Below are 12,408 nucleotides of genomic sequence, written 5' to 3'. Positions count from 1 at the left end.
TAATATGTACTACTACAGGTTATGTTTATTAAATGAAGACCAAAATATGTCGCCAACTAGAAATCGGTAACGCTAGCTAACGCTAGCTAGAAGGGTTTGCGGTGACTGTGCCTGGAGCGCTACCAAGTCGTGAGTCGTGACTTGAAGTCGTAACTTACGGGCTAAAAATTGTGTCTGGAACGCAGCAATAGTAGGGCCCCTAGCACTACCATTCAAAAGGCCGTTACTCGGGTATATTGGCGAGAGTTACGTTTTAAGAAGCGTCTTAGTTTGACAACCATAACTGTTTTTTTTTTTTTTTAGCCCTTTACAAAACACAATGCTTTTTCTTTCAGACAGTGTGTAAAGCGGTAAATATGGCAGACGTGAATTAAAACCAGGCAGCTCGAAAGGTGCTTATTTGAATATAATGTTGCCGATGCAGCGTGGAGCATCTTAGAACAAAGATGGAACAGTGCGTCCACAAAAAAATGCGTCCACTTAGCATCCTTGTGAAGCAGCCCTTTTTTTTTCCCTGCTGCCTTTTTCTCCCTTTTTAAATTGCAAAACCTAAGAATGGAACAAGCACAGTGCAGTCTGCTATTTTTAGAATCTTGTAAAGGAACAAGATGGTTGCAGAGGAGCTGAAGTATATGCACAGACTCCTATAAATACAAGCGCAACGCATGAGAGGGCAAATTTGCGGCTCCGCGTTTCCCGCCCTTCCCTTTCAGATTCGGTACAACTGAGGACAAACGGGCTGCTGCATCGCTAATGGACATTATTTCTTGTTAGCCCCCTGGTGGATATTCCTGTGCAGCCGAAACCCACTCCACGCACTGTTTTGGAATGTTTCTTAATAAATAATTGACTGAAGTGGTATTTTTGACCAGCCCTGTCTTGGGTGCAGTATATAAATAGCTCATGTGCAGCAAAGCGTGCATGGATTTGTCAGGGGCGTTAGGCCTGGGAGTAGGAGCTCTGTTATGTAATAGGCACACCATAGAGACACTGCATTGAATCGGTGTGTGCGCGTGTGCGTGTATGTGTGATGCTCTGTTCCCATTGAGTGTTTTCAGAGTGATATTATACTTACTGGGAGTCTGTTAAGTCTGCTGCAGCTGAGGCAGCTTATTGTATTATTGCATTGGTAACACAAACCTTACATGCACATTTGTACATTTAAATCATGCATACATATGTTTATACAGATCTAAATTAGCAGTAAAGTATGCTGATCTATGTCTATTATTGATTAAATACACATTTTCATTTTGAATATCCGCATTTGTATGAACTTGTATTAGCCATATATTGCACTGTTAAAGCAAATATCCTTATGCATAGAGTGTGGCACCAATCTGGCCTTTTTTTTTTTTTACATTACATGTCATCTAGCTGACCCTTTTATCCAAAGCGACTTACAGTTGCTACATTCGTCAGAGGTCGCACACCTCTGGAGCAACTAGGGGTTAATGTCTTGCTCAGGGACACATGGGTTGATGTATCGCGGTGGGAGTTGAACCCAGATCTCCCGCACCAAAGGCACGTGTCATATCCACTGCGCCATCACCACCCAGTCTTATCAGTCGCACGCTAGTAATAGTTAAATAATCTCTTTTTGTGCAACACTCTGGGGTGTTCAAATGAATGCCATTGTTTTCTTAGCATTGTTTGCAACTATTTATTTATGAGCCAGTCAAACTTGCTGCTAAATAGATGCTGAAAAGTCATTTCGGGTTGAGGAACGAGCAGAACGAGTGGGCGATGTTTTTGAGGTTCTCATTTGTTCTGATTCAAAAACTTGTGATGCCCATTTCCACGCAGGAATGTGTTATTGCAGCTCACAGTGCGTGGATATATTTGGCTCAGCGCTGCCGAATATAGTAACACTGAATGGATGTTGCTGCAAGACATTACATAATGATAGTGAATTTCCTACATGCACATGAAAGGAAAGGACTATTTTAAAGACGCAGACACCAAGAGTGGAACAAGATTCCAACACAAGGACAGAATGTCTGAATGTCTCTCATTTATGGTGTGGACTTATATATATAAACATTATATATATAAACATTTGCATGCAGTGTTGTATTATCAGACAGTTAGACAGCGACTTCTCAGTTGCCGCAGCAAAATAATACTAGACCATATGTCTGAGACAGGATATGTAAGACATGGTCGGTTATCTAGATATCAGAAGAAATTTACAGTTTATTGCTTGCTTCAACAAATAAAAATAAGTAACTGGAAAATAGAATATAATCATTATAAGCAGAATCTAAAAAAAATATTAAAACAGGAAAACAAGAAGTCAATAGAGAAAATGAATTCCATAAACTTGCAGTTGGCTTTTGCAGCATGTTAAGTAGGCAATACAAGTATTTGATATGTAAGTTCTTATTTCATGTGTAAACATGTACTAAGTCTGCATATATAGATATATATATATACACACACCATGGAAGATCTGAGGACCATACCGTGAAGTAAAATGCTAATATGGCAGCAACAATCTATTTTCTCCACCATTTGCGCTTCATGTTTTGGCGACAATTCATCTAAACACTGCACTAGTTCACCACGTTCATTGAGCGTGCATTATCTTCTGCTCGGCTGTATCCTCAAGGGATTTACTGGCTGTTTAATTCCAGTTCGGTGTAATAAAAATGTATTGGCCCTGTGGGTGAAATAGTGTCACACTGCCATTAACACCAAAGTCTTGTCTTCATCTTCAGTCTAATCTGAACTCACTCCTGACTGTGTTGACTACTTCGCTGTGGGTTTAGTACCATGGACAGCTCCAAAGTAATGCCGTCACACTCTTCCCCTCAGCGTGCTGCTGTGCCACTGAAGTTACAGACCTGGAGTTCTACTGAAGGCATTGCCATTGTGGAATAGACCACTCTCATTAGGTTTTTCTTCTTCTTCTTCTTGTAAATATATTAACTAACTAACATAGCACAGCTTACATCTGTCCTTACATTTGTCTATAATTAGGACAATGTGCCAGAGGTGTAGAGTAACTGTACTGTGGACCTGCTATTAAACATTGTGGATATTGACCTTTTTGTAAATTTGAGCTGGTTGGAGCCTACTGTTATACAACACCGAACCTAGTTATTAATGTTGCAAGTCACGCTTAAAACTGAAATATCTACACTCGCCTTCCAAGTCAAAAAATGATGTAGATCACAACAAGCAATTACCAAGTCTTAAATCAAGTCCTGAACCATTCTGTAAACATAATATAGGCCATTTACAAACGTAATAAATGCTTTTTACAATTTGTGTTATCTGCGTTTTCCTTACCTTTAACCATAAAGCATGGGTAACCCTGATGATGACATGTCGCAATACAGAAAAAGTAATGAAATTGCACATAAAGTGCCTGTATGTGTAGACCTCATGGAAGAAATCCTGCCAAATTTTGTGGAGGGTATCAAGGACTACGGTTGAAAATTAGCCGGCTGGCTAACACTGGCACATTTACAGAAATGTTGATTCATGTGTGCTGTCCTTTTTGAAATAAAGAATAAAAATAAGTCTTTCATTTCAAAAGGCTCAAATGTAAGCGAAATCAGGAGGTATTGGCTCTAAGTTCTAAGTCTTTTTCTTCTGTTTGGTCAGGACGACTCTGAAACAATCCGATTTCATGATCTGAGCCATGTGAATTGAGTCCACACCTCGAGTCTGGCACTCTCTGTTCCTTCTCCTCTCGGTCTCAGAGCAGCGCTCAGGACGGTTTCAGAATTTGGTCTTGTATTTCAAAATGTATGACTTTTTGTGGGTGTATTTCGATTTACACAGAGAACAATTTTATTTGTTGGGGGGGGGGTTGAAAGCTGTAAGAATAGAGTGGTACACTGCATTAACCAACTGACCTTGTTTGCAACCATGTCCTCGTTTCTTTGTCTTTATACCTGTCATTAGCAATCGTGTGCAGGAGCTGCAAGGTAACCTACGTCAATGCGGTCTTAGAGGATCTGAATCTGTTGAGTCTTTCAGATGAAGTCTTAAAGGTCCCATGACATGGTGCTCTTTGGATGTTTTTATATAGCCCTTAGTGGTCCCCTAATACTGTATCTGACGTCTCTTTCCTGAAATTCAGCCTTGGTGCAGAATTACAGCCACTAGAGCCAGTCCCACAATGACCTTTACTTAGTGCCATTTCTGTGTCTGTAGCTATTGAAGAGGAGAGGGGTGTGGCCTTGACCAACTGCCACTTTGCTCATTTGAAAGCCATGATGTCTCTCTCTCTCATGGGTGGGCTGGGCAGGCAAAGCAGAGTAAGGGGAGGTAACCTTGCTCCTTATGAGCTCATCTGAGCTTTCATTTTCTCAAAGGCAGAGCAGGATACCCAGGGCTCGGTTTACACCTATCACCATTTCTAGCCACTGGGGGACCATAGGCAGGCTGGGGGAACGCATATTAATGTTAAAAAACCTCATAAAGGGACCTTTTCATAATTGCTTTCTCCTGAGGTGTTTTGAGCCAAAGGTTGTTTCATCTTGTCTTTTTCTGTCGTTTTAAATTGATGTTTTTTATTGTCTTACCATGCATTATATATTGTCTGTTTTTTTTTATGTTAAGCACTTTGTGTTGCATTTTATGCAATACTTTGTGCTATATAAATAAAGATTATTATTATTTTAGTAGTAGTAGTAGTAGTAGTAGTAGTAGTAGTTGTATTCACTTGTGTGCAGGATGTGTGTGGTGTACATATAATGTATTATAAATAGGCTCGATTATTTACTTCAAAGACAAATCATATTTGAATTCATCAACATTTAAATTGTTATAATTATGATATTAAAAAAAAGTATGTAATAATTCATGTCGCCGGGGATCAATGCAAATCTTCATTACATACATACACATAGTCAATGGAATGAACAAGTTGAATCCTGCAATTGCAATGTCATGAAAATCCTACAGGTTGCAGCTTTAATAAATAACTGAAGAGATGCATTGATAAAAATTATAAAAGAAAATACTAATAATCTAAGGAGGATTATTTTTATCTTGCCTATATATATATATATATATATATATATATATATATATATATATATATATATATATATATATATATATATATATATATATATAAAAATATATTGTTCTGGCAGAGCAAAAGAATCCAGCCCGCTTGTCCTCCTGGAAGCTGTCCTGCTGTGTTTATGTTTTGCCTCTCTCTCTCTCTCTCTCTCTCTCTCTCTCTTTCTTCGTACAGTAGTAGGCTACCCTGAGCAGAGAAACCCGCAGCGCCAGGCATGTTGAGTATGGGAGTTAAAAATAGCATCATCGGTCGGCCAAGCGCCGCTCCGTTACTACGCGTTTCAGCATTCTGCCCTGTGCAGGGGGGAGTCTGCAGGACGGAGTACCGCGGCAGCCTGTAATCAGCCTTCCCCCTTCGTGTGTGTGTGTAGCTCTGCATCATCACACCGAGGGCCACTTGGGGCTCTGCTGGAGGCTTAAAACCCCAACCCGGAGTAATTTTAACCACCTTTACAGATGTGCTGAGGGAAAAGAATAAAATGAAAAAAACGCCTTCATCTGACATTCGGTGCTGGTTTTGTCTGATGGCCATGCGGATCTCATCATTTCCTCACCGTTATATTTATAATACGGCACCTTTGCTTCAAATGGCATGACAGATAGGTTTGACTACAGCCATCACACGATGGCCTTTCCAGTTTAAAGGAGGAAGGGGGGGGGGGCGCCTTCTTTAGCCTATCCTCTGCTATTTTACATTCTAAGCGGACGTTAAATTGGACCCGTGCCGTCGCTGTCTTTTGGCCGCCGTACAGACAACTGGAGGCTCCCGCTTCCGCCTTCAAAGTGGGAGATTCTCCACCTGATCCTGATGTCCCCCCTATTCTTCCATTTCTTTTGGGGTTCAATAGAGCAGGTCGTGGGTAGCCACTATGCTTTCAGCAGCAAATCATAAATTAATTAAAAAAATAATAATATTTTTTCTGCACACTTCCATGACACTTCCATGAAATCCGGGCGTGCTGTTTTCCACAGCACCATTATGTTAGGGAGATGCTACCGTGCACGCGCATTCGATCGTGCAGGGAGGGAGAAACGCGGGAGCTCGCGCCAGTTCTCAAACGCCGCACGCACGCACGCACGCAGGCAGGCACGCTCGAAATTCCTCCAAGGAACCTCTTCTTTTTTTTTTTTTTTTTCTTTTTTTTTTTCATCACGCGCGAGCTAAAAATAGAAACGGGGTTGGATCGTGATCCAGAAATAGATAGGGGGCATCACTCCTATGAAAGGCACACCATTCAAGAGTGCAGTGTGTGCACAGTTTGAAGAAGCGAAAAGCCGGAGCGTGTTTGATGGAGGAACGAGGGGGGGTCTTTTTCTTGTCCCCCGTGTTCGTGGCACTTCTCTCGTGTTTTTAAAGGAGCCTCAGCTGCTACAACGGTGAGTTGTGTGAACCTTTCTCTAGCTGCACGCGCCCCCCTGTTTTCTTTTTTTTCTTTCGTACGGCTCTGCTATCTTATGTGTGCGTTTCATTCAATGCAAATGCAAAACGTGGGGCAGTAGCAAATGCAATTGTTTGATGAGAAGGGGGGGGGGGACGTGTGCGGAGAGAAGCGCGATGTCATGAGTGTTTTGTGTGGATTTATGCTTTTTTTAATTTTTTTATTTTATTACACAGGGATCTCTAACCAGTCTGTGTTTGCAGCTGCACGGGAATCACCCTCACTTCTGATTCAAATAGGGTGGATGTGTCTCCTGTCAGTACGCTGTAGTTGACTAAAGCATTGTTACCCTAATGTGTACTGTAGCTACTCTATTAGACCAAGAAAACGTGTTTGGGTTATTCTGAAGGCGATTTTTCTTTTCTTTTTTAGAGTGAGTGGGGAGCTGTCCTCTGGCTGTGGTGCTGAAGTGCTTTAAGACAGTGTTTGCTCTTTTACGCGGAACGTCCTTACAGTACCGGTGTGGGCATTTCTGATAAGTTCCAATGCCCCAGGTTTCACATAAAAGCTTTTATGGGCTTTTACGATATGTTGTTCTCGATTTTTTATTTTTTTTTAAACGTGCTATACTCCATCATCGCTTTTTTTTTTTTACTGAAGAGGCTGAAGGGCGAGAATCCCAAGCAGCTCGCCGCCGAACGCACACAGCGCTACCTTTACGATCCGATCCTTCTTTGCATTTTTTTGTTTTTTCCCCCCCTTCTTTTTTCTTCTTTTGTGCACGATGAGTCTCGAGTCGTGACTGCTAAAAAGTGAGTAAGGCGCGTGCTGCGTCAGTGGCGTCTGGCTCCGGTGCGCTCGAGACAGATGGGGGGAAATCGTGACCGGCTGGGAGACGCGTCCACGAATGAAAGGCTTGGACGGCCCAATGGAAACGGAGCGAGGGTGGGGCCCCTGCTTCGGCAGCTGGAGGTTTTGGAGCCAAATTAACCCTTTGCAAATAAAGGGAACTTTACTATTAATGGAACTGGAGGCACTGGTGGTTTTCAACCAATTCTTATTTATTTTTCTTTTATTATTATTTTTAATTTTCAATGTAAAAAAGGATCCACACATAGGAAACCACACATCAGATTACGATGTTGTCTCGTGTATTGTCCTAATCTGTTTTTGGTTATTGTTTGGTTTAATGTCCCATTGGTGTCCATAGTGAACGTTGGAGGGGAGTAATGAAAGTGTCAGGTGCTGTGGCCTCCTGCTTATAGGGCTGCCCATCCCCAAATCGCTATTGGTAGATGACGAGTCGTCCTGTCCAATGGAACCGCGGCCATCCCTCTGCTGCGTGTTAAAGTCTGTAACGGCAGTGAGATGCCGCCTCTTCTCGCCGCCGCTCTTTTTAATAACAAGGCTGCGTGTTGCTGCAAAAAAGCAATGCCAATCCAGTTTGGTTGAGCTTTTGTTAGCAACATCTACGGCGGATGATCAACCAAAATAACCCAGCCGTTTGTGCATAAACGCCCCTATAACGCACAAACACTGTGAGGATGAAGACCCCTCGAGGAGCCGTGGACTGGAGTGGATGTGGATCTGGGAGCCGTAGCCGTTGTCCGTCACGAATCTTTTTGCGGTCTGGGCTTGCTGTACCTACATGAATCTGGGAAGCCCTTACCCCAAAAAGCATTTGTGGAGGATACGAACGTCGTTCATGCTGTTGGGACAGAGAAGTCACACTGCTGGCTCAGTGGGTTTGTTGTAACAACGGGGGTCTGGACTCCCAAAGTGTACAAGTGTGACCCATGCTTTCAAAACACACGCACGCACACACACACACACACACACACACACACACACCACACACACACACACACACACACACACACACACACACACACACACACACACACAAAAACACACACACACACACACACACACACACACACACAGAGTGAGTTGTAATAGCATGATGTTACACATTTAAATGGATTTCAATATGAATCCTCTCCAGCTGTGATACCTAAAGTAAGGGAGTGAGTCCACAGGTCAATTTTTTTTAAAAAAAATACTAAAATAAGGAGTGTTGCCTTGCACCCCTGAACACACTCCAATGTTCTGTATAGGCTCTGCCAGTTCTCCATTAGATACAGGGGAGCGTAGCAGCTATGGAACAGTTACATCAACGCTGCATTTCAGTCAACTTCTGTCAAAAATGATTAAAAAAAAGAGGCTTAGGACCTGTCTCATGACCCAAACTTAACTGTCTGTATATTGATCTGAGCTATTCATATTCATGAATAGTTCACATTCATATCTGCTTTTGTTTGGCCTTCCTGTCTCTCATAACTACTCACACATACACACATAAGTCCACACATCATCCTTGTATCTATGTTCTCGTAATTTATTTTATGCCTTCGTTGTTTTACGTAGCCAACCTTATGCTTGTTTTGTTTTTAAATTCAGGGCATACTTGTGTTCAATTTGTAGATTTTAGGACTCTTGTAATTGTAATTTTAAATATATATAGGCCTATATATGGAGCTGCTCCCCCCGCGACCTGACACCGGATAAGCGGAAGAAGATGGATGGATGGATATATATATATATATATATATATATATATATATATATATATATATATATATATATATATATATATCTTCTTCTTCTTCACTTCCTTAGGGGCGATCCCTTCTATAAGCCCCTAGGGGTTTTCTTAATCTCACCTGCACAATCTTTTTTTTTGTATATAGTTTTCTATTTTCTTGCGTTACTGTTGCCTTGATTTTATTGTGCAAAACAAACAAATTCAAATTCAAAAACTACACCATCTCCTACCTCCAACAGCAGTGTACACTCATTCAGCAGTCCACTGGATTGTTTGGTGTTACACTTGTGATGCACCATTATGCACAGCGTTGGTTTCTGTTGTGCTATAAACGAACATGTTTAAAAGAGCAACAGATGTGGAGGATTTTTCACAACACAGTAGGAATGTATGCATTATTAGACTAAACAAAAATAGTTTTTTATTGAGTCATTATTTTGCATCAGAATTACATCATCTTCATCAGAATTTGTTCTCTGGACATGCCTGCTAATGCCTTCTTATGTGATGTTTATTTTTTACAGCTTCTTGTTTGTGAGCAGATGAAAATGCGACGTTCTACGGTGAAGCTTTTATTTTAGCAACGTGTTGTTTTGATTCTTACATTTCTGCTGACTAAACATCTGGGACAGCTAGACTGACAGCTGTCACAGAGATGAAGATGAATCAGCTGTGGGGATTTTTTTGTTGCTTTTATTCGAAATAGTTATTAAGGCATTATATTCAAAGCAGTTTCTCAACAATGTCACAGATTCAGTCATTTTTAAGTTACTTAAATATACCTTAAATCAGGATTTTGGGGCGTTTCTGCATAGATGTCATACAAACACATGATGTACTACAAATCACCACTGCAGAAACCTGAGGTGCACTTACATGTTTTTCAAATTTTCTTGTAATTTAAATATTTGGCTTTTTTTTTTTAAATACACCTCTGTATGCTTTTGTGAACCTAATCAACAGTCAACAAAATGCAAATTCAAAAGCGCAAGAATTCCTATTTTATCACATTCGAAGCATACTACTGTATATATGGATGTTCTCAATGTTTTGAGTGTCTTCTTCATTTTGCGGTACATTTTCCCATTTAACTCACAATGTAATGTATGCCAATGTCACATCACTTTCCCTTCTGGATCAGGAACGGTTGTAAGCAATATGGACGATATATTTGCTTCCGCTTTCTCATATTATCTTTATTGTTTTTGTTTATGGCTTTTGAACTCGCAGGCCGTCTACACATCACGCACACACTACGCCGGGAGACGGGAGCACTGACCAAACCAAAGTGGGGGCCGCAGGATGAATCCACCGAGTGAGTGGGGAAAACTGTAAAAGAGTAAACAGTTGTTTTTCATCATTTTCAGCAACAACTTCTGTTAAAATGCTCAGGCAGCATGGATGGGCATTTATCTGTGTGTCACCCTAAGATTGTGTTATATTTAAAATTGTCTTGTTCTTTATCCTCTTCTTCTTCTACTTCTTCTTCTTCTTCTTTTTGATCACCGCATATTACAAGAATGGAAATGAATTTTGTCTACACATCCTTTACTTAAAAAATCAAACAAACAAAAAGATTAGGCTATTAGACTTGCTTAGCAGTATTATCTGCAATAAACAAAGGACGTCTACTTATTATTGCCAGCTCAGTCTGACTCACCGGATGTAGACTGTTGGGATAAGGACTGCCATTGGCTGCATATTTTAGTCGGCATTCCCCTCCCCGCTATATCTCCGCCGGTATCTATTTTGCAAGGGCACTGTCGCTGCATCTGGAGCTTAGCGCTGCCCAAGGCGATTGTGATTGGTTTAAAGAAATTCAAACAAGCCGCAATGTTTTTTTCCTCCTATCCCAGAATGTCAACTCATGCAGCCAGACGTTTCTCCAGCGCTGACACAGCACTGTGCAAGTTAGGAATGCGCCTGAATCGCAATAATTATCAGCCATATAAGGAAATGCATTTGTTCTGATTAAGGCTCAGTACTAGCCTCACTCCGCCCTCCTACGTACTTCCGCTCAATTTTCATTTCCCTTCAGTACTCCGTCTGGGTTTGCGGTATATTCTTGGGTTTTCTCCGGTTTTCAAATATTTGGCAGTCCAATCAGCGAACAGAGGGAGTGGCTGAGATCGACGAAGTTGAAGACGTGCGCTAGAAAGATGCGAGCGAAGCCATTCGGTCCGTTGTGGCAGCAACGCTGCCGAACATCCAGAAGCAAAAGCCCGAGCAAGAACAATCTTTGCTGAGTTTTGTTGGTGGACATGATGTTGTGGCCCCTTCTCCCCACGGGGGTTCGGGAAAAGTTAGATTGTCCAGCTCGCTCTGTTAGTGGTGAAGGAGTTGGCTAAGGCTAACACTAGCGATGCTAATGCTAAATATAAGCCGATAGTTGTCGGTCTCCCCTCTTGTTGCACATGCGCATGACATACGATTGTCATGCGATTGTTAGCGATTGGTTATGGCAGATCCAGAGTGGCTCTTGGCAGATCCAATAGTTTTAAACTTCAACAGAGTACCCGCCCTCAAGGAAGTTAACCCTTGTCAATGGAGAGTGGACAGATTCTCTGTACAAATGAAATGTAGCAGAGTCTGGTAGGACCAGGCTAGTTCAGTACTACTGTAAATGGCAAATGGACTGCATTTATAGACAAAGCGCTTTACAATCTGCCTCTCATTCACCCATTTACACACACTAAAACAAGTAGAAAGTGTTAATCACACATTGTGTTGAAAATCATTCATAATACTTCAATGTGCGAACACTGGCAGCACGCTTAGCAACTTTGACTGCCATGTGAAAATCGGTTGTTCAGTCAAAATCTCCACGCAGTTGAAAAAGTACTCAGTTCAAATAGTTCACTAGACCTGAACGTCCTTCAGAAAAGCCTAAGGTGATGAATGATACTTCCTTGTGAATGTTTAAGCTTTTCCTTTGGTTTTACAAATGTGCTTTGTTTTTGTAATCTGACTTCAATAACTGATCCTTTAAAATTTGCGATGTGAAATATTTTTATGAGAGTCACTTCACACAGGAGATCTGGCTCAGGGGCCCCAAACCTAGGGTCCTGTGGTCTCAGGTCTCACGCCCATGAGCAATAAGCCCCCCCCCCCCCCAGCTCCAGTAGAGAAGTGTAGCAGCTCACGAAGCAGGGAGCTCCTGCTTCGGGTACAGTGCAAATGTGTTAAAGCCTCCCTCTCCCTGTGATTTCCCCTCCAGGACAGCTTTTTTAATCAGCTCACCTGCTTGAAGGAGAAGTACTTACAGTTACACACACACACACACACACACACACACACACACACACACACACACACACACACACACACACACACACACACACACTGGTCCGAACAGTCTGTTTCTGTACAGTTCTCTGTTTT

The 12,408-nt window shown here is 41.6% G+C and overlaps 1 long non-coding RNA gene across 1 annotated transcript; it reads right to left on the bottom strand.

The window, feature by feature from the left end:
- Window positions 1-9,425: 9,425 nt before the first annotated feature.
- LOC120555409 lies at window positions 9,426-11,325 on the bottom strand. The gene is made up of 2 exons (XR_005638709.1): window positions 10,688-11,325; window positions 9,426-10,356 (listed from the first exon to the last, which is right to left on the bottom strand). It is a non-coding gene; the product is annotated as an uncharacterized LOC120555409 (long non-coding RNA).
- Window positions 11,326-12,408: the final 1,083 nt, after the last annotated feature.

Source organism: Perca fluviatilis, chromosome 3 (genome assembly GCF_010015445.1).
Source record: "Perca fluviatilis chromosome 3, GENO_Pfluv_1.0, whole genome shotgun sequence".
NCBI lineage: Eukaryota > Metazoa > Chordata > Actinopteri > Perciformes > Percidae > Perca > Perca fluviatilis.
The sequence above is the reverse complement of the archived record's forward strand: the minus strand, read 5'-3'. Positions and strand labels throughout refer to the sequence as shown.